The 27293-nt window shown below is 42.3% G+C and overlaps 1 protein-coding gene across 3 annotated transcripts in view; it reads left to right on the forward strand.

Moving 5' to 3' along the window:
* The first annotated feature begins 4599 nt into the window (after positions 1–4599).
* The window catches only part of HTR1E (5-hydroxytryptamine receptor 1E), a 73822-nt gene continuing 51128 nt past the window's right edge, over positions 4600–27293 (forward strand). Inside the window, exon 1 of one of the 3 annotated variants that reach the window (XR_011422075.1) lies at positions 4600–5396. The gene's annotated coding sequence lies outside the window, so the exon portion shown is untranslated. The remainder of the gene's footprint in view (positions 5397–27293) is intronic. The other 2 variants (XR_011422074.1, XR_011422076.1) reach the window with 2 other exon arrangements.

Genomic DNA, 27293 nt, shown 5'->3' on the forward strand with positions numbered 1-27293 from the left:
TTTAAACCTCAGTTTTGTACTTACCGGCTGCAAAGATTTGGGAATGTTACTTAACCTCCTTGAACCAGTCAACCAATCTAAGAGATGAGCCTAAGAATAGCCCTTTCCCCATAAAGTTGTTGCAAAGATTAAATGAGTTAATACACATGTTTAGTGCAGTGCTGCAAATAGTAAGTGCTCAATAAATGTCAGCTACTCTTATCATCTTTACTGTCATTATAAAAAGAGAATAACAACCTGCTTCAACTTCTTCCCACGATTCATGAAGGTCGATTAAGATAATGTATGTCAAAGTGATTTGTAAATTTAAAAGTGCTACGTAAAGTTAAGGAATTGCTCAATGTTTAGCAACTGGTGACTGGATTTTTAAAAATGTGCCATATCCATACAATGGAAAACAATTCAGCAGTTGAAAGGAAGGAACTCCTGGTATGTGCTACATATGAATGATCCCAAGGACATTTTGCTGAGTAAAAGAAGCCAGACGCAAAATATTGCATATTTGTACACACTGGTCTGCAAATTTATGGAGACATAAAGCAGATCGGTGGTTGCCTAGGACTGGGGGCTGGGAACGGGGAAATTGACTGCAAATGGCATGAGGGAACTTGTTAGGGCAATGGAGATGTGGTACAACTGGATCGTGCTGATGGCTGCGCAACTGTGTAAATTTAATAAAACCATTGAATTGTACACTGACAATGGATGAACATTATGTTATATAAATTAGACTTCAACAAAGCTATAAAAATAAATAAATATAAGGTTAAGATGTTATTGTCACCTAATATATTATGTTATAAACCATATTTATTTCTTTACAAACAATTTAAAATTGCTGGGTTTTGTGAAGACAGTGAAAGTGCTTTGAAAGTTGTAAATCTCTACAGAAAGTAATCGTATTACTAATAAAAATTAAAAATAGTGAACACATTTTAAGGTACTCTGTGATTGGTTCACCCCCATGCACACCCACCCTCACTGCCAAACACTCCCACAGGAGTCCGCTGCTTTCGTGAGCCTGAGTCCCCCAGCACACTCATTCCCATAACCAAGCTTTCCTTGGAGCTCCATCAGTCCCTCTCTGGAACACACGGCAATGGAATGGAGAAGAATAGGCTTTAGAGCCAGGCATGGGTTCTAACCGCAGCTCAGCACATCCCATCTCTATGACCATAGACAACGTGTTCACCCCTGAGCTGCTTTTCCCGGGAGCAGGAAGACAGGTACCAAAGCAGAAAGATTAGCCCTACAGCAAGAGAGCCCAGTCATACTCTACATAGCTTTCCAAATCCAGCTTTGCCCCAATTCCTCCTTACAGGCTTCTCTGCTCCTTCAGCTCTTTCACGTGGAATTCATGTTAAGTGCCTTCACCTACCCTCACATTGAGCTTCTTGAGGGCAGGGACCACGTATATGTTTTTCAAACTTCCAGGTTGGAGGTATTCAAGAAACATTTATTGAAAATGTGTGAACTATTTCTATTCATCACTGAGTGAGCTGCTTCTCATGACTACTTTCCACGAAGATGTGTGTTGATCATGAGCCAGTGTCAGTGCCATCAGAGCTTGAGGTTTAGTTCCATGTTGGGTCTGTCCTAATCCACCTAGTCTGCCTTACTTATTTCTTCATGAGAACAAATATTAACATATGCCAACATGAGAAATAGCCAGTTTGTGGCCAGAGAATGGAGTTTTTTCTTAGTGCAAGGCCAACTGTTCCTATAAAGTTTGGACCCTGATGACATGTGCTAATCAACTAAGTTAATCAACCTAGATTCATTATTTGGCTCTCTGTATCCTGAGGTTGGTGAATACCATGAACCAAAACAGTCAATAAATAAGCATTTTTAAAGAGAAAATACCTTCATTCAAAAGCATTGTTCAAGACAGTTGTCAACTGAATAATTTGTTCACAATATTTTGTCACTCTCAGGCTCATCTCTACAGAACCCCTCCCTGGGATTCCTCCCAGTGGAGGAAATATACTTTTTATTCAAAAAATTCAGGCTCAGCCATATAACTTGCTTTAGCAAATGGAATGTGAGCAGAAGTGATTTATCCTGCAATGAAGCAAAATCTTTAGGGACCATTATAATATTCCACCATTACTCTTCCCTATGCCGTGAGAATGGTCTGGCTTCACCGGCCTGTGTCCCATACTGAACACGTCGAGTCGACCTGCAGTTGATCCACAGCCAACATGCTTTGTTACCATAGCATAACTTATTGGAAGTTGACTAATGCAGAAAGCTACCTATAGACATTTCATCCTCTGGCCATTGTCACTCCACAGACATAAAATGCAATTTGAAGCTTATTCTGTGAAACCAACAGTGAAAAAGATAAGAACTATGTCATGGGGTTATTGGGATTGTTTGATGCAATAACATATGGAGTGCACCTAGGAAGGTGCAAGCTCAATATCTGTGAGCTCCCTCCCCATCACAACTCCTCCCCTTCCCATTTTATTTCCACTTCTACGGTGGAGGAGGAAACGACAGACAAATGTCTACTAGGGTCTTGACTTTTCTCTGCACTGGTGAGATGAACAAGTCATACATAGTCCCTACCTTAAGAAGCTTCTAGTCTAACTCCTAGCAGGAAAATGCAGCATGTGCATGCTTGCTTCCTCATATATGAAAGTAAGTTTCCAGCATCCAAGTGGAAAGCTAACAAATGTGACTGAGATGTGTCTTGGGGATGGAGGCAATCCATTGTTCATCATTTTTCCCACTCCCCACAAATATCAACCACTCCTCCTCCTATACACACACAACCACCACCCCCAACTCCAGCTATTAGTCCCTGATCCTCAGGGCTGGATGAGACTGCCCTCCTTTGTGCTCCCACAGCACCTGTACTTCTGCCTTCACCCAACTGTTACCTTGGTTTGGACTTAGCAGTTTGTGAATCAGTCTTTCCACTAGACTCTAGGGTCTGTAAGAGAAGAAACTGTATCTTCTTTATTGTATTCCTAGAAGCTGGCTCATGCCTGGAACAGGGTAGATGTTTACCAACATTTTTTGAGTGAATGAATGAATTTGATCAGTTAATTCCTTCATAAATGACTTTTGAGTTCTCACTTCGAGTTAATGAATTTGTTATGCCCTGTACCCAGGACTCCAACTCAATCCTTATAGATATTTTTAAACTGACAAGGAATTCTCCATTATGAAATCGGCATGTGATTTACATATACCTACAATCTTAAAGCACTCACAGAGCCCATGGAAATTCAAATGAGCAATACACAAATTGAATTACCAGCTCCTAACTAAGTGGATGTTGACTTTCATTAAAACTAGTAAAAATATATCCCAGGGGTTAATTAATAACTTGAGAATAACCATGAACCTCATGAAGCTGAGATCTGCCAAAGCAGGGATGTTCTGAGCTGTGTTCAGGAGGGTTTCCCAGTGAATAACATGTTTTCATAGTTGCTGATGCTGTAATAACCAAATAGGTAAGCTAAATTCTTCAAAAAGAACAGAATGAACTCAAATTTCCTTTATCTCTTGGAAGGACTCCAGAGGTGCCAGAGTAAGACCATGTCCTCTCCTGGGGTATCTAAAACACGTTGATCCTAGGATATTCTTTTTAAATATGAGGAATGATTCTTATTCTGTTTGTTTTTTCTTATTCTTTTTATTTTTACATAACACCTCCATCATCAAACACTTTTCAAAATAGAAGCACCATCTTTCTTTGGCAGGGAAATATCCTTCCATCCCATCCTCCTGTTATGTCCACTTAAGCCTTTTCTCTAAGTGTAATAGGATTAACAGAAACAAATCACAGCTCAAGACTACAGCGTACCAACCGTCCTTTCTCTTGTTCAGTGAGGTTCCCCTTCCCACCCATCACCCAGCCGCTCCTGATCCTAAGAGGCGCTCCAGAAGGCAGGAAGGAGGGCACACATGCTTGCTTTCTGAATTAAAGAAAAAGGACTCTATTTGTTTTACAATTGCCAAACTACCGGGGGGGGGGGGGGGGGGGGGGGGGAAGGCCTTCTCCATTCAGCCGTGAGACTACAGACAAGAAAAGCGAGCGTGAGGCTGGTATCTGGGGGAACTTCATGAGCTGTCTACAGGGGCTCCAAGGTCCTTTCAACCTGAAGATTGTATCAGGCTGTCCACAGATCATAGTGTCTGCAGAAGATTTTCTATTTCATTTTATGGCTCCCATCTCTCCTGTCCCACCTGCCAGGGTGGTAGTTCAAATAATCTGATTTTTCCCCTGAAATATCAGGGTCTCAATCCACGTACAGCTTCAAGGTTTTAAGCCACTCAACTAGCCCTCAGGAAGCCTCCTTCAGCAGTGCCTCGATTCTGTAAAGTCCCTCTAAGGTACCTTCTCTGGCCTTGCGGCAGGTGGATGCTCCAGGAACCCCAGGAGGAAGAGCGCAAAGCCCCCTGCCGACCTGAAATATCAGCTCCAACCTACCCCCCTCCCCGTACCTCCTTCTTCTTTCTTCACTGCTTTCCCCACCTCTCTGCCCGCTTCCACTTTCTTCTACCCCTATTTTCCTCCACTTCTCCCTCACTCCCTCTTTCCCATCCCCCTCCTTAAAGCATCCTACGCATGTTGACTGTAATTTTGCCCTCCCGAGGGTTTGCCTGGAGGAGCCGCAGAGGCAACTTCCAAACCCGCCGACTACTCCCTCTTTTCCTGTCCCTCCTCAACCCAGACTGCCCACAGGAGACGGGAATGAGGTCTGCCTCTCGTTGCACCAACTGGCCCCTTCTCCACCTGGGCCGCCGCCAGCAAAGGGCTCAGGGGGCGGGACCCTTGTCCACATCTCCAACCCGTAGGCCAGGTTTATAGCGTGGACAGCGCTGCCCTCTAGCGTTTGCAACCGAGAGCCCGGAGGGCGCCTCCAGCTGCAGAATTTCTCTTTCACAGCCGAAGCAAGACTTGAAGCACCTTGGAGCTCCGACCTCCCAGTTTTCTTCCACCACGACCCCCTGGATTGCACCCTGGCTCACCTTTTCATCCCACCCACCCTCTTCTCGGTCCAGCGGGGTCCTGGGCGCCTGCAACCTGCTGGTTGATTCCGTGGGCTGCCCCCCGCGCCCGCGCCCGCTCCTCCTCCTCCTCCCCGCGCTCGCTCTCGCCTCCTTCTCTAGTCCGGGCGCCCAGACTCGGCGGAGCGCAGCGCCCGCCGCCCGCCCCGCGCTCCTGGCTCCGTGTCGCCGCAGCCTCGGGGTCACCCGCGCGGGCACAGGACGCCGAGGGGACAGTGTCCCGGGCTCGGCGTAGCCCACAGCTGGCTGTTGCGAGAAGCTATGCTTTGATAAAGCTCGGGAGGAAGAGGAGCGGACTCGGAGTCAGACTTCTGGAGCCAGCGGGAGCCCGGTCCGCCCAGTGCGACGCGGCTGCACGCACCGTCCTCAAGGTGAGGGGCGCACGCTTTCCAGGGACCACTTCCCTGCTCACCTGCACCCCAAGTCGGGGCTCACGCTCTGGTTTAGGGATTTGCGGCTCCTCCAAGGGGCAGCGGCGGCGGGGGTTGGGGCACGGCGAGGGAGACGCCGGGGGTTGCCTGGGCACTGCGCCTGCCCCCAGACCTCTGAGTGAGGAATGCGTTCCTCGGTCCAAAGGTCTCCCAAACGTGTGCCCCTGAGTGTCGACGTGGGGTATAACTGTAGTTTAAGAATTGTATCCTGATTCCTTACAAAAGGATTTGAGGCGGCTTAAAGATTAAATAAATGTAGAAGGGGTGCTACGAGGAAAAAACTTGGGTGGAAATCACGCGGAGATGGATGTGCTCCGGGGACCACTGGAGAACGAGGTGAATTCAAAGCCAAGGCCGATTGAAAACCCTTTGATTAGGAAGGACTGCACGGTTGCTCCAGCCCTCAGAAAATAACGGTGTGCTTCGTCCTAATAAAGAAAATATCCAGGTGGGGAGGCGATAGGGCTGACTCATTTTCTTAAATTGCAAAATAAAGCTTGGAAGTGCAAGTTAAGACGGGAAGTTTAGTCTTAAGCTATTTACACCCAGTCCTGCAAGGTGAGAGACTGGCCCCCTAGGTAGTGAAAAGGAAAGGGAATTGAGGCCAAATGGAGGTGGTTCCTGCTCCTATCACAGGATCATACAAGGTTTTGCATTGTTAAAATATATGTACTTTTGTGTGTTTCTGCCTGCGTCCAATTTTGAATGGGACTTTGTATTCAACCTAACCCTGCTTGTCCTTGAGTTAGAAGGATGAGGCAGAGGGTGTCAGCATCCTAGGGTGCGTCTTCCTACCTTCCTTATTGTCCTTCCTTGCCTCCTGCGCCAAATCTCTCCGAGTCTAGAGGGAATAATAGATGGGCGAATGCGGTGGGGGAGGGGTATTTCCCCAAACAATTCGGAGTTTTCTTACCATTCTTCTTTTACGCCCAGCTCCAAGTAGTATGTGCTCTGGTCTGAACTTGCTCCAGAATGTGTATTTGCCATAGTTACACATTCAGATACGATGTGCATGACCTAAAACATCCAGGGTGGACTCATGAATCCAAGGCTTTCCTGAATTAACCCTGTTCATGGGGCAGGGAGCAGGGGCCTGTGTCTGGTTCCCTGTGCAGCCTCTTCCACTGGGAGAATATTTGAAATGCCTTTGAAATACATATTTGAAATACAAATAGGAGATTATGAGGCAGCCTTTCTTCTGCTGGTGCACTGGTTATCCTGCTAAATTAGATGAAATGACCCTGTCTTCAACAAATAAATAGTGGAGGTGTTTGGGGCTCACTTAGCAAATGCAGAAAATATGCCCACCTGCCTTTTTCCTCCCTTCAGAACTTTAGCCCGCAGACCACAGAACTGCAAAAATGAAGCAGCCCTCCTAAGTGGCACTCAGCTCATTTTTGTATCGTGTTTAAAGCAAAGGTTGTCGCTTGTTTCTAAAATTGCACAGCACCTCCACAACTAACCATTTGCTGCATGGAGGTGGGAGAAGTGCTTCTGCCCAGGTGTTTCATCTCTAGAGAGCTATACAGAGAAACTCATTCAAATACTGATTCATCATTGTTGATAGAACTTCACTGTTATGTCATCATCACCTGATGTGGGCTGTAGAAGTCCAAGGATTGCTACAGATCTCTGTATAAATTGAGACTCAGAATGAAAGAGCTGGAAAGGAGCTCAAAAAATAACGTAGCCAAGACCGTGGTCCTCAGAGTCTTGGTATAAGCATGCCTAAATATCCCTTTAGGTGGTAATTGTTCCTTTCATGAAGATTTCCAGGGATGAAGACTTCACAGATTATTTTTATATGTATTAAAAAGTATTCGGAATTAACCATTTTCATCCACCAGCCAGCAAGTTTAAAATTCCACAGAAATCGACATCACAAATATAAACTCAAGTTTTCATGCTTTTCTCCTGCCCATGGTGACTTTACTCGGGGCGCATTCCCAGACCAAGTACTCCCAGGTATCGTCCTGGTCGCGCCATTCCCTTGGGCACTTGAGACATGAGCTGCAGCCTCCCTTGCAACTCACCCTGATGTCACCTTTGTTAGCCATTCTGCTGTCTATTCAAAACGTTTGCTTCCCATTTCTTCTTATTGATGCCTGGTCAGCATCAGTCGTGCAAATAAATTTCTATCCTTTTGACAAAAATAACCAAGTCAGGAATTTTCATAGATGGAGTCTAGGAAGAGACAAAATCCAGGACACATCTCTAGCCCAGGTGACACTGCAATATGTTTCAATTCCCTAATATTTGGAGAGACTGTTATTGGGGAGTGATGTGAGATGTATTGGTAGCAGTACCTGGTCCCCATCTGGCTCAAGTGCCTCTCTGTCAACATATTACCGTCCCCACCGCTACCAAGATCCCAAGGCTTCAAAATGAAAGTAGATCCTTTTACGGAAAACCTCATGCCCTGACCTGTTGGGTTATCTTCCCATTACTCAGGCATCCCATTTCCTACGCCTCACCTTTACACAGAGGTCATTTCTTATGTTTCTGTGGTCCTTCTTGGAATTTAATGTCTATGCTACCTTTTAAAAGTAAAAGATCTAAATCTAACATTTTAATATGGGGAGGCCTTCCCTCTATTTCTGTAGGTTTGTTTAGATGAGAAAGTAGGCTTGAAGCTACTCAAGAGGTGAATTTCAACCAAATAAGGACTTACTGCTCCTGCCGTATGTTATCAAGGGCAGCTCAAGGCAGAGGTGACTCTGGGCATCTCATGCTGAATGCTCCTTTCTTCTCTACCTCCCACATCGTTATATGTGTGAAATTACGTGAACATTAACTGTGGGAAACGCGGAAGATGAGTATGCTGTATGGGTGAGGAGGGCGCAGGCGGGTGGACAGGGAAGAGAAAGGCGGGAAATGGGGCAGCGGCTCCTTAGAGCGGTTGACTTCTCCCTTGTTTTCTCCTCCCTGAGTCACTTCTAGAACTAGTCTTATGGCCCCTAAAGCTGGGGGCCCAGTTCAGTCAACTTACCAAAGTCTGCCCTCCTGGGAATGAAAGGACTTTCATCATTATCCTATCTACTTTCATAATTTGTCGCTGTTTCCACATCTTGTGGATTAAGAAACTGAGCACCAGAATTTATAGAGATTGCTCAGTCAATTGGAATATTCCTGAATCACAACAAACTGGCAAAATCCTTGAGAATTCTATTCTTAATACAATTTGATTCTAATTTTATTTTTCATTTTTAGCTCTCTCTTTTTTTTCCTCTCTCCTCCACTGTGGATTACCTGGTTCACTGCGGTCCTTGTCCTAATAGATTTCAGTGCTTTTATTTCATGATTGCATTCCCTTAAGACATGCCAAATGAAAGATACACATAGCCAGTGAAACATTTGTAATAGGTTCTTTGTTAGAGCTGTCTCCTGTTGATCAGTTCTTAACATGTGCAGTTGTAGGATTAGGAAGACAAAATCCTTTAAAAGAAGCTGTAAAACCCAATCCTTCTACATCTGGATCATTTTAAACTACAAATTGTAAGAGGAATGAGCATCTCAAGATTCTAGTTATCAGTGCAGACCAGATGGAAGGTCTTTATGAAATCTGGCATGAGAAGGGAAGCATTTTTATAGCAAAAAGATAATATTTTGAAAAATAGCAACTAGTAGGAACAGCAGCTTGCAGTTCAAAAACTCTCAGATCCTTCTAATGACCTCATCTACCTAAAGTGCCCAAATAAAGTAAAAGCAGACTCTCTGAAATGTCTTTCCTTAGCTGCAGCTGTTCTTTATCCCTTTATCAGATAATGGGCATGTGCTGATATTTCCAGGGGATTTGGGAAGGAACACCATGCCCAAGAAAGTCAAATTTGTGTCAAGATTTGTATTCTTGGGAATCGAAGACAAGCCACAGTACATTTGGGAGTAAACTCCATCAAATGTATAGTGAGATTGATAGGCAATACCTCCCAAAAAGTGACTTCAGCTGCAGCCCCCTAAGAATGTTGCATTCTCATGGTCCATTCATTGGCAGTGATGGGAGGGGAAAAGAGGAAGGCACTAACGCATGATGCGTGTCTGCCATGCTTCAGGAACTGTGCTAAGAACTGCACAGATATTCTTTTATTTAATCCTCACAAAAACATGGCAGGGTAAGTATTATCAGCCCCACAATTAATTCATTCGTTAAAAACCTGTATTTGTGCTCCAATCACCAGACCCACTGTCCTTTTCAGGGAGCTGCAAGAAATCCAGAGTGACTGACGTGTACACATCCAGGGGGCATAGCTGGAGAGAAAGTTTGCGAAGTACGCTGGTCAGAGAGGAGATCCTGTGAATTTGGACTTTACCCTGTGGGCCTGGGGGAATCACTATAGGATTTTTAAATGTGTTTATTAAGAATAATGTACATACACAAAGTGTACAAATCGTTAAGTTTTAAGCTCAGTAACTTTTCTCAAATTGAACATACCCAGGTAACTAACCACACCAAGATGAGAAATGGGCATCAACACTATGCAAGTTCCCTTCATGTCCCCACCCAGTCATTACCTCACCCTCCTCCCTAAATATAACCACCACCTGCCTTCCAACATCATGGATTATTTTGAGCTTATATACGCATAAATCATACAGAATGATCTCTTTGATTTGGCTCAATGTTATATTCATGAGATTCATTCTTGGGGATGGTTATACCAGTAGCTTGTTAATTTGTTGTTGTGCTACAGCACTGTATTGTATGAATGTGCCATAATTTAATTATCCATTCTACCATTGATGGGCATTTGGGTTGTTTCCAGGGTTGGGGCATAATAAATAATGCGTCATTATAGTATTTTAAGCTGTTGACCAAAATAATTAGTTTGGTCTTATAGGGAGCTCACTCTGGCTTCAATAAGGAGGGAAGGGAATGGGTCTGGAGGAGACAGGTACCATAATGAGAGCCCAAACAAAAGCTGTAGCAGTAGACATGGAGACAGGGAATCAGAAAAGAGATGACTCGAGGATGTAGGGAGAGAAGGAAACGATAGCATGCAGAGATTAAATGAATGTAAGAGCAAAGGAAAGTGTGGAATGCAGGACAACACCCAGGTTTCTAAACGTGGTGAACAATGTTTCCTTTCACCAAGACTGAGAGCACAGGAGAATGAACGAGAACATATCTGTTAGATCTCGGAAGGTTAAAAGAATCGCCCAGGGTGCCTCCAAATCTGTGCTTCTGCTACAAAGCCCTTTGCTTCTCACCTGGCTCCCACCATGCCCCTTCCTCCTGCAAAAGCACACCTCACACCCCAAATTGCAATGGGTAGTCACTAAAAAGCAGCATGGACTCCTTCGTATTTCCTGAACTGTTGACCTACGAATCATTTGCTGTTTCCTTCAATTTTGTCTCCTCTCGGCAGCACAATTGCACAAAAAGGAGATGATGATGAATCAGCTAAAACTTTGTTTTATCTTCTAGACTACAAGACAGAATTCAGGGTAAACGAATGGAAATAAAGGAAACAGAATGTAGAGGGCCTAGCCTTGTTCTGGTTGGTTCAGGGGGACAGAGCCAGTTAAAATGTGCAGGGAGGCAGATGCCAATACTTCATGGAAGAGCTAATACGATCTGAAAATGCAATTAGACCACCTAAGAGCTGTGTACTCTGTACCATTGGGAAGTGTGACGTCTTTGGGAGCATGTCACAGGTTGGGTTCTCCTTTCCCAAGAGAGACATGCTCTAAGATGGGGCTTATTGTGCAGCATATTTATTAAGGAGTGCCCTTAGGGACACACTGGGGGAAAGGAAGGAAGCAGGGTTGGGCAGAGGGAGAAGTTTAGCTCAAAGTGGGTTCAACAGCCTCAAACAACCCCGTAGAGAGTCTGAGCTAAAATGATCCATGAGATGTCCCAAGCTAGGCCAGAAGAGCCTGGCTTTCTAACCCCTTCCTCCATCAGGCACTGAATGTGGCCTGCCCCAAGAAGAGCGCAATCTTGGGGGAGGCAGCTCTCCGAAGGTGAGGACATCCCTGAAGGGGCTGACAGTTGAAGGCTGTCCTGACCCACACCCAGCAGCTAGACTACAAGCCCTTTTTTTTTTCTGAGGCAGATTAGCCCTGAGCTAACATCCACAGCCAATCCTCCTCTTTTTGCTGAGGAAGATTGGCCCTGAGCTAATATCTGTGCCCATCTTCTTCTATTTTATATGTGGGACATCTGCCACAGCATGGCTTGTTAAAGGATGAGTAGGTCTGTGCCTGGGATCCAAACTGGTGAACCCTAGGCCGCTGAAGCAGAGCATGCGAACTTAACTGCTGCGCCACTGGCCAGCCCCTCCAAGCCCTTTCTTGACGGAGGGATCTGGGCAGCATGTTCCTATGTTCATCTCAGGACTTTTTTAATATGGCCTTCAACTACAGAGGATTAAACTAGATAATTTTCCAGGCTCCTTCCAACTCTCAGATCTGCATTTACTTATTTCATCATATCTAGGTTTCTAAGCCACTGAAGAGCATACAAATTGTTGTAAATTTGCCATGTTGCCTTTAATCTCTCTTCCCTCCCATTTCAGCAAGTAAATCTATCACTTGAACCACTCAAAGTGCATGGGAGGCAAGTCTCCCCATGAACATCCATGGCCCCTGGATGGAGAACTTTACTGCCAACTGTCTTCAGAAGGAACTTTTTAGATGGTCACAAAGTGACAGTATGTGTGTGTGTGTGTGTTATGGTAATACCTGTATTTAATTCTTGAAAAAGACTTTGCTATAACTGCTCCTTTATGATTGGACCTGCATGACAACTGAAATATATCAGAAAAAGTGCCCATGACAAAGCTCTCCTTACTATCCCTGCCTATTCAAGTCAATAACATGGGACCCTGCGATGGGATTTTATCCTGTCCACTTCTGGCAAGGGGCTGGCTGATACCTATCAGCTTGAAGACCCTCTCAGAGCAGATTCTGCTGCGGAAGTCCCTGCTCTCCTTCACACACAGCAGCCCCTGAGCTGGAGATGCTGCCTCTGAACTCGGGATCATTCCGTCTCTGCCTTCCATGCAGGGCCGCTACTCAGATTTTCCTACAACTATGTTTAGTGAATTTCTACCAAGAGCCACTCCACAGAGTTTGTACGGCGCAGAAAGGGCAGAATTACACTCTGTTTTCTGCCTTCATTCCGGCTCCATTCCTAGGCGTTATTTGCTTTTTCTCCCATAGTTCAGTCTCCTTTCAGAAATAGTTTTAGTGTGTGCAAAAGCATCATTATAAAAGAAACATGGTCTTCTAAGAAAATTCCCTAAATTCTTTGCTCTTCGTGTATTAATTTTCTGTAAGCTTCTTGCTGCAGTTCTCCAGTTTGCTGCTCATGATTATAATCTGATGCTCCTCCTCCCTTATTACCTAAAGTAAGTTCTTTGACGGTTCTGTGCCAGGGTTGTCCCATCTCTAAAATGTGGATGACAATTCCTGCCTGTTAGGCCTATTGTGAGGAATAAAGAAAGGATATTGCAACATAGGCTGTGAAGAAATGGTAGGTATTATTACAATTGTTATCTTCACTATTATTGCTGTGTGGGGTGTTGTAGAAATAATGCTGACCTAAATTTAGATGAAGGATGTGGTGCTGGCCATTTAGAACACAAAGGCAGATGAGTCCAGGCTGAGTTCCACTGCCCTGAACCCTGTTGGCAAAAATTTTTCTCTTTAATAACTAAACATCGCCTCAGATCAAGTATGTCCTCAAGCCCCAGAGAATGCCCTTGGGTGCTACTTTTTCCAACCACTGAATCTCCCTATTCTGATGCCACTCACAAATCCCTCCTTACTAGATTCAGGAGAGGGGACCCCTCCCAGTATGTGACTCTGAAGTTCCATTTGCAGTAACTCTGCATCCAGGAAGCCACGTGATTTCTGCATGCTCCATGGTGGTGCCTCTCAAACCTTAGTGTGCTGAATAATCACCTGGAAAGCATGTTAGACCTCAAATTCCTGGTCCCCACCTGCACAACTATACTAATCAGTAGGTGGGGTGAGGCCAAGAAGTTGCGTTTCTCACAGTGCTGCTTGTCTGCAAACCACACTCTTGGGTGACACGGATCTATGGGGTCAGCACGACACAAAGCTAAATGTTTCTGTTACAGCTAAAGAAACAGAAAAATATGTAAGGGAACTTACTCTCAGAAAACTACAGCCCTTAATCAGACTTGTAATCTTTAGGCAAGAAAACATGTTGCTGTCACGTTGTAGATATTTTATTACCAGAGTCTTCTTTATGGGGAAAGTAAACTGCCTAAAAAGTGAGCAAGAATATCATATCAACAAGCCAGCAGTCATCTCAAAGGCCACCAAAAGTTTACAATATTCAATATATAGTCATAATTTTTAAAAACTAGTAAACTAGAAATAGAAAGGAACAGTTTTTCACAATAAGAACATCTTTCTCAAACAATAGCCAACATGATGCTTATTAGTAAAACACTGTAAAGATACAAGAAGGATGCTTGCTAATACCACCATTATTTAACATTCATCTGAATGTTCTAATCAATGCAATAGAACAAGAAAGAAAGAAGGAAGGAAGGAAGACAGGAATAGAGAGAGAAAAAGGGGTGTCATAAATACTGGTCAGGCAATAGCTGTATTAGTTCTTACAGATGATGTGATTGTCTACTAGGAAAACTCAAGTGAATAAATGAAAATGCCATTGAAAATAAGGGGAAATTCAATAAGATGGCTAGCTGCAAAGTATATGAAAGCTGATAGCTTGCCTGATTAGCAGCAATTTAATTGTAGGGGTTTGCACTAAACTTACAAATTGCTGGGGAGAAAACACACCTGAGAAATGTAAAAAGATTCTGTCCGAGTCCCGGAAGAATGAGAAGTGAAAGCCCACCTTATCCGAGGAAGATGGAGGAAGGAGAGCCTGCAGGAAAGGACTCCACATTCCAAAACTCGTCCTTGTGAATTCCGTAAAATTTATCCTTCCATGATTTCTGACAGCAGTGCGGCCTTGTAATCAATCCTCGCCAGCGTTACTATAAATAAACAAGAACTGTATACCCCCTTAAGTAGCTTATATCTTAAACCTTTATTACATAGTGCAAATTTTAATGTTGAACTCTTCTCTACTCAAGGAAATTTTTGTCACCTTGCAGGAGAATTTGACATTTGGTAATCCATAAATACTCTCCTACCAACAGTCCAGCATAATTTAAGTCAACATTCAGGGAAAGAAGCAGGGTTTCCTCTTTTACTATGTTTTCATTTGATCTGTTTTAACTTTCTGATCATTCTGTCCCTCTGAACTTACTTCAGTGCCTTACACAAATGCTCTAAGAAAATCAAGTATTAAATAGGACATTTAAGTAGTAATTAACAATTTTGCAAATAAATTTACAAAATACATTCATATTGGCAGGCATATCCTATTTCATAGATTCTAAACTCGTAAAGCGATCCAATCTCACCCTTTCTGCGATATGATAAGCTGTTTCTAAGGCCACCTGAGGCCTTACTTTATGCCCAAGGCGTTGGAGGACCAAAATGTGCTGACCCCAGGGTTTGGCGACTTACATATAGATGAAGCATCTTACCACGAAGGGATGAAAAATGACTTTAGAGGAAACAAAAGTCTCAGAGCTCACAAGACTTGATTAGTTTTAGCTTGCTGGTCGAGGCACTGCTCCTGTGACACAGAAGGAGCTGTTTTCCCCAGCGCATCCGTGGCAATTTATAACCTTCTACGGAAAAGGTGGCCAGCCAGGTTCCTCTAACTGTTGGATCATCTCTCACATTGCCTGGAGTGTACTGAGTGCCTCTTTCTCAGACCTATATAGCATTAGCATGCATTTAATTAATAATTGATGGTTCCATATTATTGTTATTATGATTGCTACACATTACTGTTATTATGTTAATGTGTGGTATTTGTAGCATATAGTTTGCCTGTTTAATAAAAATGAGTATGAACCTAAGGGCGAGGAGGCATCGAGCAGAGTCTTAGCGTCAGAGGGCCTGGGTTAACGTCCCAGCCTCCTGGCTAGGTGAGCTGCATGGTTTGTCATCATTACATTAGGACAATAATACCTGCCCTGCCGACCCTAGCCTCTTCTTAGGGAAGTTTCTCAAATCAAAGCGCACTGTTGGAATTCATCCTTTCGTTATCACCTGTGTTTAGTCAAACTGCATCTTGTCTTGGGGGCAGATCTTGCCCTGAGGGCAGTCCAGCGCAGGGCTCAAGCTCTGGCGTCCAGTGAGCCAGGCTCAAATCCCTGATGTGCCCCTTGTTAACTGCTTGCTTTGGGGAAAATTACTCACCTCTCTAAACCTTAACTTCCTCATGTTAGACGGGGCTGGTGTAATAGTACCACCTCATAGGGCTATTATGAGAATTCAAAATATGTATTAGTTATCTATTGCTGCATAACAAATTACCGCAAAACCTAACGGCTTAAAACAACTCACTTGTATTATCTCATGATTTGTGTGGGTCGGGAATCTGAGCGTGGCTTAGCTGGGTCCTCTGGCTCAGGTTTCTCACAAGGCTGCAGTCAAAGTGTCAGTCATGACTGCAAATATCTCAAGGCTCAACTTGGTGAAGATATGCTTCCAAATTCACTCTTGTAGCTGTTGACAAGCCTCAGATCCCGGCTGGCTGTTACCTGGAGACTTCAGTTCATTGCCCCATGGACCTCTCTGCAGGGCTATTATCAACCCAGCTTGCTTCTCCCAAATGCTCCAGCTTGATTTACCCAGAGCAAGGGCTGAGGGTGAGAGATTCCAAAGTGGAAGCCACAGGCTTTTTATAACCTAATCTCAGAAGTGAGATCCCATCACGTCTGCTGTCCTACATTCATCAGAGGCAAGTCACTAGTTCCAGCCCATACTCAAGGGGAGGGGGTGACAGAAGGGCGTGAATCCCAGGAGGAATGGATCATTGAGGGCCACCTTAAGGCTGCCTACCACAGTATGATAACATACAAAAAGCTACTTGATAAGGACTCAGTTCAGTATCAGCTGCTGTTGCTACCTCATAGTACTGTTCTTAGACTGAAACTAGGAAATCTATGTAAAAGAAATTTGTAAGACACAAAGATCCATGCAAAATCTAGATTTTATTAGTTTTATTAATGTTGAGAATCTAGTTCCAAAATAAAGGTAGTGATATAAGAACAGCAAACCAAGGATTAAGAGGTCTGAATTCTACATGTTGCTCTGTGAATGACCTTGGAAAAACCATTTATTTGTTTCAGACCTTAGTTCTCTTATAATGGCAATGATAATAACAGCCTTACCAGGATAAAATTAAATAGTATATTTTAAATTATGCTGAAACCTAAAGAAATGAGATGGTGATGGTGATAATGAGGAGGAGGAAGATGATGACAATGATGACCACAATGATAAAGACGATTATATATTTCAACTACTGCTTCTTGGTCCTTTCTTGGCAATTGAACTAAGCAGATGTGATTTTTATCAGTTATGTTTTAAATGTGTGTATCAAATCCAGCTGCTCCCGATTTGTACAATGAGTTTATATGGCTTAATCTTACCTTGCTTTACATATTAGATAAGCTGCCCTGAAAAGTGGATGCAAATAGAATTTTTGGAGACTGACCTATAATTCAAACGCACGTAATTCAAATCCTCAAATGAGAGGATTTCCATATATCTAATGGAATTTTACAATGCACATGTGATATTGTGATATAACTACTATTTTTCTAATAGAAATAGTCTTTATCTAATTAGCTTGAATTTTCTGACATTTTATCAAGTGCTCTAGAATTGGGCACACCTGTATACATGTTCTTCTAGTGTATAATCAAGGCTTAAAGTATTAAAGAAACAACTTGCAAAACAGCCTTTTGAAGTAGGCAAACATAACCAACCAACTCTTGGTTATCTCAGTGTGTTTTCTGTTTGATTCTTGTGCTATTTACATTTCTTCTCTCACTGTACACTGACACAAATTTAGCAGGTAAAAAACATGTAAAGTTCAAAAATCCTCTGTTCAACAACTTTAAGGGTTTTTTTTCCCCCTGCTTATAAATGTATGACATATTCATTACAGAACATCTGAAAATACAGAAAAGTATAAAGAAGAGAATTAAAACTACTCAAAACCCCACCACCAAGAGATAGCCACTATTGATACTTTGATGTATTTCTGTCCCCGGTGCTTTTCCTCTATGTAGACAGAAGACAGATGTTTCTTTTTTAATAAAATTAGAAGCATGCCATACTATGTGTTTTTTGTATCCCAATTAACTTTTTTCCAATTAACATTGTCTTTAATACTTGCACAGATAATTAACTATTCTTTTAAAACACCACTTCCAATAAGTATACAATATAATATTGTATGGATATACCATAAACTTATTTAACCATCATTACTGTTGGACATTTAGGTTGTCACCAGTTTTTTTAAACACTATGAAATTATAGTGTGAAAGGAAATTTTTTACATAAATCTTTGTCCATTATTATTCTGATTATTTTAGTAAAAGTTCTGTGGCAAAAGAGTCCTTGAAGTCCCTAGAGGGAAATTAGTAATGTAATTGTGAGTAGGATTTATATTCACACCATAGCATTCTCTTCCCCCTTCCCTTCCTTCACCCACTTTGGCAGAGATTTATGGGCTTTAGTGCTGGAAACTGCCAAAGCCACAATCTAATTGGGGTGCCCATCTGTCGGTTTTTGCCTACCCAGCATCCATGCCCCACCTCTGGTAAAAGTGCCCTAATTTTCCTTGAAGAACCACAACTCTTCACTCTCAATCCATATGGCTCAGGTCAGGCTGATTGCACCCTTTACTCCAAGAGTTACATGTGACCCAGACCATTCACATCTTGTTCTCCCAGGCGCTGTGATTGGTTCAGAGATGGCCGTGATCCAGGACAGACCAATTAGAATCAAGGAAACTCAGTTCAGAGGTTTCCAGGTGTCATCAAGGCATTCTGTCTCCACTGGCTTTGGAGATTTGAGGGTTTATGGCTGGAACTGCTGGGACCTGACATAAGGGGACCGCCTCCTAAAGCTAAAGCCTTACATGGCAGAAAGAAGAGATGGAGAAAGATTCTTGATGATGGTGTTTGAGTTTCTGGATCCAGTTGTGCCTGATCTACCCAGGACATCAAAGTGTCACAAGCAAATAAATTCCTTTTTTCACTTAAACCAGTTTAGGAGGATTTCTGTCATCTGTGTTTGAAAGGATTGTCTCTTATTCAGATATCTTACACTCTCAATTGATGAACATGAGTAGTGACTAAGTTACTGTCCGTACCTACTTTATAACTTTATGAGTTGTAGTTATATCGATTCTGGAGCTGAACCCTGGATCCATCACTCACCATGTAACTGAGGCAAAGTTGCATGACCTTGTCTGCCTCAACTTCCCCACCTCTGTGATGAGGTGGGGTTATTTTGAAGGCTGAAAGTAAAACAGGAAAGTAAAGGACCTATTTCACTCATGCAGAGGTTTATTGACCAAGCTAAATTTCAAACTTAGGTCTTCTCTCTTCTCTGCTCTGTGGGCCTTCTCAAAAGTTAACCATGTCTTCATCTTGATGACAGAGATTTAAGCATTAAGCTTTGAGAAGGTTTTGTCCACGTATTTGAATGTCTCTGTCAAAAGCATTTGAGGGAAGTCTTGAGCCCACAGAATAATGTTACTAGCAGTGACTAGACCCTGTTGTTGGGACTGCAGGTTATAACTTGTAAGTGAATATCTTTTATTATAATACATTTAATTAAATTTATTGATTTAGTTGTAATTAAAATCAAACACATTTTATCGTAATTTCTAATATAACAAGTGACTGAAAAATAAATACTTGGTGACTTTTGCACCTTTTTAGTTTTCAAATAAAATCTACCTTCCCACTAAACCAGTTGCTCTTGCAGAATGCGTGAATCACTCAGCGCTCAGTGAGCAGGCCCCGTTACCTACTCGGCACTGGGTGAACATGTTTGATGGGGAGGCAGCTGGTCTCTCCCAAATGTAAATTAGATTTCATCATGTCTGGCTCAGAGAGAATGTGGCATATGGCAAAAGAATACACAGCTGCCTGGTGAATTTCTCCACCGAGAATTAGTCTACTATCTAAATGCACTCTGAATAAAACGTTTGCTAAATAAGAATATTATGTTCAAATTCTTCGTCACGGTTAAATATTAACAGTCAGGTCATTCCCTTGAATTATAACAAAATCCCACTATCCTACTGAAAAAGTACACATTCCCTAGGATTTAATGTTATACCATTCAAGTCCAGGCTGGCTTTGAAATTCTATTACTAAACCATATGTTCAGACAGCTACCTTGCCTGTTATTAAAATACAAACTCTTCCTTGAGTGGAGAGTTTCCCATAAGGCCTTATAAAGTTCTGATAGAGACGGAGTAGGGAGGAATGATAGTGTGGCAGGAAGGTCCATGGCCTGGGGCTTTGGAACAGTCAGATGAGAGTTCAGATGCAGCCCTGCCTCTTCTTGGCTGCTCAGCATCAAGCAAGTTACTTAACTACCCTCTGCCTTCATTTCCTCATCTGTAAAATGATAGTAATAATATCACTCGATGATGATAATACAAACCTCATCAAATTGTCAGAATCAAAATGAGGAAATATATACAGTACTCTTAGCACAGTACCTGCTGCAAAGTAAGCCCTCAGAAATATTCAGAGCTGCTTTATTACTGGCTCTGAAGTTTTGCTGAATTATCTTTGTAACCATGGGAAAATTATCAAGCCTTTCTGGACCTCAGTTTTGTCATCTTTATGAGTAAATTGGATCAGATTCTGTGTGAAATGTTTTAAATGCCTCTCAGGTTTAAAATGCTACGACAGTGCCCATGGGTGTTGGGGTAAACCAAAAATCTATAACAGTGTCAAAGTTGGGAAAATTTTTTCAAACCTATTCTTCCACAGTGAAATGGAGCTGCCTCCATTCCCCAAGAGTGATCATTCCCCCGGGTGATACAGCAAGTTCATCTATTCATAACTTTTTATCCATCCAGTGCTCAGAGTTTTCAACCCTCATTTGGGGAGGAGAGTTTATGTCTCATTCCAGAATTTTCCTCATCATGACAACTTTAATAGTATTATTGACATTGTTTCAGATTCCATAATGAATCCTAATTATAATCAAAGGATTTCATGATGTTGATAATACAGACAAAAGTAACCAATGCAAGGATTAACTTGGTTAATAAGGATCACTAAGATAGATTATTTCCTCTCCATTGTTTTTGTGGGGTGGGTGTTGGGTGCACTATCTAAGAGTTGTCTACACTGATCAAGCTAACCTGAAAATCTCCTTATCAGTTCTTAGCTTTGTACTTCACCCACACAGCCTTTGAAGTATTTATATTTTTCTTTTCATGAAGAGCTTTTAAGTTTTTTTGCCTAGACTCCAAAGTAAGAAATTAATTTTAATAGTGTTATTTTCCAACTAGACTTTTGAAAGCCTCCACACATCATCATTAAATCTAAATTGATATTTTTTCTTTAAAAGATGCAACTTTAAAAACTAGTCCCACTTTCTGTGTGAATAACCATAGCTGTATTGATTTATGAGCTCCAGGAAGAATTACCACTGGGGAAAATCACACGCTAGACAAGCATTAGTCGTTAAGCAGATACAACACTTTTAAACTGATGATAATGCTCCTCTTACAACATGTGTTTATATGTTTACTGATATTTTTACTCATTTTCTAAAAATGATTTGTAGATTGAGGAAGGATATATTCAAAACTCAATTCACTGGAAGAAAAAGCAATAGATATGTCTATTTAAATACCTGCAAGATTGAAAAATGTTTTTCTTCTAATAATATAAATGGAATAATGCAAATAAGAATGTCACCTGAGGTTTTTTTGAGGAAGATTAGCCCTACGCTAATATCTGCTGCCAATCTTCCTCTTTTTGCTGGCCCTGAGCTAACATCTGTGCTCATCTTCCTCTACTTTATATGTGGGACACCTACCACAGCATGGCTTGCCAAGTGGTGCCATGTCCGCACCCGGGATCTGGACTGGCAAACCCTGGGCCCCCGAAGTGGAATGTGTGTACTTAACTGCTGAGCCACTGGGCCGGCCCCATCACCTGAGTTTTGAGTGGCCCACAGTATTTTTGGCCCCAAGATTGACTGCTGGCATAAGTACCAGCAAATAAAATAGAAACTAGATAGAGCCAGGCATTGGCAATATCCTTTCATGCGATCAAGAGACTCATAATAACTGCCTCTTCATTGGTGTGAATTTTCCTAAGTTGAGGCCCTCTTGATCACAAGTAACAGATTCTCACTTCAAATTAGCTTCATCAGGAAGGGAATTTATTAGAAGATGCTATGTACAATGTTTGGTGGAACCCAAGAGCCAGAACTAGCTGCTAAGAAGTTATCGGGAACCTGGACCCCAGTGTGTGTATGTCTCTCTTTTCTCTCCTCCCCTCCCCCACCTCATCTCCTCTCCCCACATTGGCTTTCAGTGCTTCTGCACAGTGGCCAAATGCAGATGTTCCGCAGCTCCTTAGTTTAGACGCCCACATGCAAACAACTCAGAGAGAAAACCAATAAGCATGTCTCACTCGCAGGTCCAAATTTTTAGGAAAAAGACTGATGGCCCAGCTGTAGTTGGGTGTCTACCCCTGGCCCCATCAACAATGGCCAGGGAGTGAGATTATGGAATGCTGACATGGATGCTGGGAATCTAGTCCTAGCAGGAGGGGAATAGTATGCAGGAAAAAAAGAGGATATGGGTTGTAGAGATACTCCCCCAAAAGTTGTCTATCTTTTCTTTTGGCTGGCACACATATGCACGAGTGCCCGCATCACCTCCCACCCCTACCCGACACACACACCTCTACCTGTCTTCCTCTTTGTTAAGAGGTCTCCCTACCATATGTGATTTAGTCATCCTACATTGAACTCCACTCTCACCCACCCTCTTCCTAAAGGGAAATAATCCAATCAGTCATATCCAGCAAGAGAAACCAAAATATCATCCATAGGGCCTCTCCTCAAGATGAATGATTGCCAGATTAGTCCATTTTCCCTCCAGATCAGACTCCATTTTGTTCAGACAACACTCCTTTCCATCCTGAAACGCAATGGTTAAATGGCAAAATTAGAAAGCTATCAGAACCACAAACACTCCCACTTAGAAAAAGATACAAGAGGCAAAAATCTTCACTGCAACACTCTACGTTGGTGACCAGACCCCAGAATATACTGCATCCCACAAGACGAGGCATACAAGGTAAAGGTAAACATATTTGATGGGCATCCTTGGTGCTGGGGTGGGTTCCTTGCTTAATCAACTGCTTCGCTGTAACATCATGCAAATGGAATTCTTTCTGCCCCTGAGTGACTCAGCCAGTCAGTTCCACATTCTCTCCATAGCTCTGTTAATTGTAGCCTTCTCTATTGATACAATTTCTCTCTTAGTCAAGATTCTTTTGCAAGTAAAAACATACACAGATACAAAACCACACAGTTCAAATTAGCTTAGCGAAAACGTAAGAGTTTATCACAGGGATACAGGAATGCATCAGCTAGCTTTTGCTGAACAACAAATGACCCCAACACTTCATGCCATAAAAGAGCAGCCTTTATTTAACTCACTTTTGTAGATTGGCTGTGTACTTTTTCTGGTCTGGTCCAGCTCAGCTGGTCTCTGCTAAGATTGCTTCTGCTTCAGCACACAGCTGGCAGGTCAGCCCCAAGCCTGATCTAGTGTGTTCTCACATTTCTGGGGGTTGGCAGGCTCTCAGCTAGTGCTAACAAAGCAGGTGGGCCACATGGTTCTCAACATCCAGGGTACTAGATGAGGTGTCTTCACTTGGTAGTCTCTTAGGGGCTCCTAAAAGAGCAATGGAGGAAGCTGCAAAGCTCTTTAGACTCAGACTCAAAACTCAAACAACTCCATTTCCGCCATGTTCCATTGGTCAGAGTAATTCATAAGGTCAGCTCAGATTCAAGGAATAGGGAAACAGACCCACCTCTTGATGGGAGGAACTGCAAAACATTATGGATATTTTTGCAGTCTCCAGCAAGTGGTATTTTAAGGAAGTCAAGGATAGTATGTATAGCCAGACACCACAGCAGCTCAAACTTGAAACTGCAAAGCTAGCAGCGGATAGATTTCAGTTTTTATTCAGGCTATCTGTCTGCCTCTCATCATATGGTCTCTTGCTCTGCTTCTCTCAATGACAACTAACTTTGTCCTGTGACTTTCTTTTCTTCTTTGGTGTGTGTATACAAGCGTAGGGAGTTTGGCCCCCAGTTCACCAGCATGCATGTCTTCAGTTCGAGTGACCTACACAGCAGCTGAATAGTGTCTTTTGACCAGTGGAAGCTGTTCGCCCAGTCCATCCACGCTGCCTGGGTGGAGAGCCACAGAATAGACACGCAGGTGCTGGGAGCCCACCCTGTGGAAGGGGATGTTATAGGATCCTTTTCAGAGGCTGAGAGACCCAGGAGGCACTTTCTATTACAGTGTTTTAAGACAAAGCCTGCGTGCCATGAAAAAGACAACTCTCCAAATGAAATAAGTACTCAATTACCCAAATCAGTAACAGGCAAGTGCAACAAAAACTGAAAACAAGCTTGTCATTTTCTTTTATTCCTTCTGAATCTGAAGCTCCTGTAAATACTCTCTATTCTTTTAGAAGGTTTGTAAACAATATTTAATACAAGTCAAATTTGGTCTTGAGCATATTTTTTTCATTTGATTTTTTCCTGTTATCTTATCCTGGGAGCATCCCCTAATGAAAAAAATATTCCAGAGCACAAGCACAGGATGCATCCGGGAAAAGAGCACAGCATAACCCAGAGCAAATTGGCTATCTACTTCCTGATAGTAAGCTTGACTTCCAGGAGCTTCCCTGAGCCCTTGTTTTACGACTTCACCACACCTTCCTACACTTTCCAGAGGTCCAGCAAAGAATTAGTTTCCCTGCCAGTCTTGTTGAGGCAAACGATATCTCTTTCTGGCATCACTGCTTGGTTTGTGCAGAGCGATTGGGAGGGAACATGGACTCCATGCAGATTATCTTCCCATCTGCACTTACCAATCATGTGACCTCAATCAGAGCCTCTTCTCTGTCAACTTGTCACCTGCAAAACCTAGACTTAAAATATCTGCTCTTGCTGGTACTCCATATGTTGGTTATCAAGATCAAATGAGACGATGTCTACGTGTAGCACCTTGAAATGAGTAGAATGTTCTGTACGTGAAAAGAAATGGAACTTCTTTCACAGATACTTAGCATTGAGATCAATTGTCACAGGTCATTTTATGCCTAGTGTCATAGTGCAGAAGTAAAATCCCACCTTGGAAATGCAGCTGCCCACATGTAGAATTTTTGCTCTGCCACCCCAGCCTGCTGCTGCCCCTTGCAGTGTCTCGGAGCTTTCCTCTCAGCCTTCCTCTCTAGGTAGAGACACTTGAATAAATCCATCAGAAGGAAGGTGAAGGCATGAGAACTTAGTTTGATTCTCCCAGAAAAACCCTCCAGAAAGCTTTCCAGTGGGTTCAATGATAACTTGTCACTCTGTTCTAGTTAGAAGCCCTTTGGCCAGCCCAGTTTTGATATCGCCTCACAGTTTTCTCCTAAATTTGTCATTATTGTCTTCTCTGATTTCCTTTGAATTTTTCTTTAACAGATCGTGCTTTCTCACCCTTGAATTTGCCCCCATATATCAAGAGGACTCTTTTAAAATGCTAAAACAGACAATCTTCAAATTATGTTCTGAATGTATTACCTTTTCCTACTATTTTTAATTCTTACTCTTGGAATTTTTCCCTTAATTCGACATTTTATTTTCATAAATGTCAAATCTACAGAAAAATTGAAGGACTAGTACAACCAGCATGGATATATCCTTCTAGATTCTCCAATTGTTAACATTTTCCCACATTTATTTGTCTTCTGACTCTCTCTCATGTATATATATAGTGAAACATAAATACATTTTGCATATTCATATATGGCTATATGTTGAACTCTTTGAAGTCACAAGATGTTCTGGGCTCATCTTGGACTTTCTCTACACCAATTGGGAATCATCCATTTCTCCAAGTAGTACTGGTTTCTTTTAATGGAGAAGGGTACTTAGAAACCACAGTCTGGGCTCTAGGTGTGCTTGTTACTAAGGTGTCATTGCTTCTAGACCTTTTTAGACATACTCTCACTGTCCTACTGGCCTTGAAGAAGTGAACAGCTATGTTGCCAACTAAAGAGCAGGCCATATGGCAGAGAACTGGAGGTGGCCTCTGGCCAACAGCCAGCAGAAAAACAAAACAAAACAAAACAAACAAAGTGCTCTGGAGTCTCTCTCTGTCTCCATTGTGGGCTTTAAGGATGCAAGTTGCCATGAGTCCTACAGCCACAAGGAAATTAATTTCGTCAATAACCTGAGGAAGCCTGAAAGTGGATCTTTCTGCATTTGAGTCTGTGGTGAGAGCCCAGCCCTGGCTGACACCTTGGCTGCAGCCTCGTGAGACCCTAAGCAGAAGACTCAGCTAAGTCGTGCTCAGACTCCTGATGTCAAAAACCATGAGATAATAAACACGTGTGATTTTAGACTGCTAAATTTGTGGTAGTTTATTACACAGCAATGAACAACTAATACAGTGTTCAATCTTAAATCTAAAATAACATTTTAAATAATAGAATCCTAAGTGTCTATGAGTGTGTGTAGGCTTGACGTAGAGAATGTGTGTGCGTGAAAAATGAAACACATTTAAAAATTAAATATTTTTAAAAACATGGTTTTTTTAGAGTCAGAAAGGGCTGGGATGCTACTTGCTTGCCCTGTGGACTTGTACATGTTATTTACAATTTTTTCTTTTAGTTTTATTTTCTTTTTTTCTGAAAATAAGAATAACCCCACCAACCTCAGAGTTTTATGAAAATAAAATGATAAGGGAATAAATATGCCTAGCTCCTTATTTGGCCACACTAGACTATGAAGTCAGGTTTTTGCTTATTTGTTTTTTTGAGTGTTTATTGGTCTCACTGGGTTCAATGGCTGAGTTCCATTACATGTCAGCCTTGTCATTCAGTATATAAAACAACGTGGAATTTGTACCATTGTTGAAACAGCCAGTCTCCAGACACCCAAGAAGCCTATGACACTGAGACAGCTTAATAAAATCTATCGAACAGAATTTAAGAAACCTTGGAAGTAGATGCTTTGGGGCATTTTTAAACAACTTTAGGCATGAACCCAGAGGGAATTTTTGCTCAAGTAGAGCTGGCATCATGAGACTTTTCAGAAACGGTAAAGCATTCAACATTCTTCAAAGCTAATTAATTCCTGCCTTCTGAAGTGACTACTTGAACAGCGTATTTCCAATAATCTCAACTAAGAAGAATTTTTCACATTAACCTTTTCAAAGGGCAAGAAAAGGAAATATCAATCTTTTTCTCTTAATAGCTGTATAAAATAACCTCTATTTATTAGGGTATTTGGAAGTTTCCTTTTATGGTAGATGCTGGCCAAGACCATCCATGTTTTTGTGAAACATCATTAGAACTAAATCCCAGAATTCAAGGTGAGCTTTCCAGGCACTGTCACTCTTCCCTCACCTCTTAACTGTTAAAGGACTCTGGGTGGCTACCTCAGCCCCGACACCTCACTCATGTGGCACTGGAGGAAAAGCACAGTGGGGCCTATCTCCCAAGTCCATTGATTTGAATGTATAGTGCTTTTCACTTGTTTTACAATTTCTCACAAAATAAATTATTTTCCCAGTGGGAAAAAGAAAGATTCATATGCATTTGCCTGGAAAGATTTCAAAGATATATTGTTGAGTGGAAAAAAAGCACTTGGCAGAATGAAGACTAATATGCATAGCAAGATCTCATGTGCATGGAAATG

Source organism: Equus caballus, chromosome 10, assembly GCF_041296265.1.
Source record: "Equus caballus isolate H_3958 breed thoroughbred chromosome 10, TB-T2T, whole genome shotgun sequence".
NCBI lineage: Eukaryota > Metazoa > Chordata > Mammalia > Perissodactyla > Equidae > Equus > Equus caballus.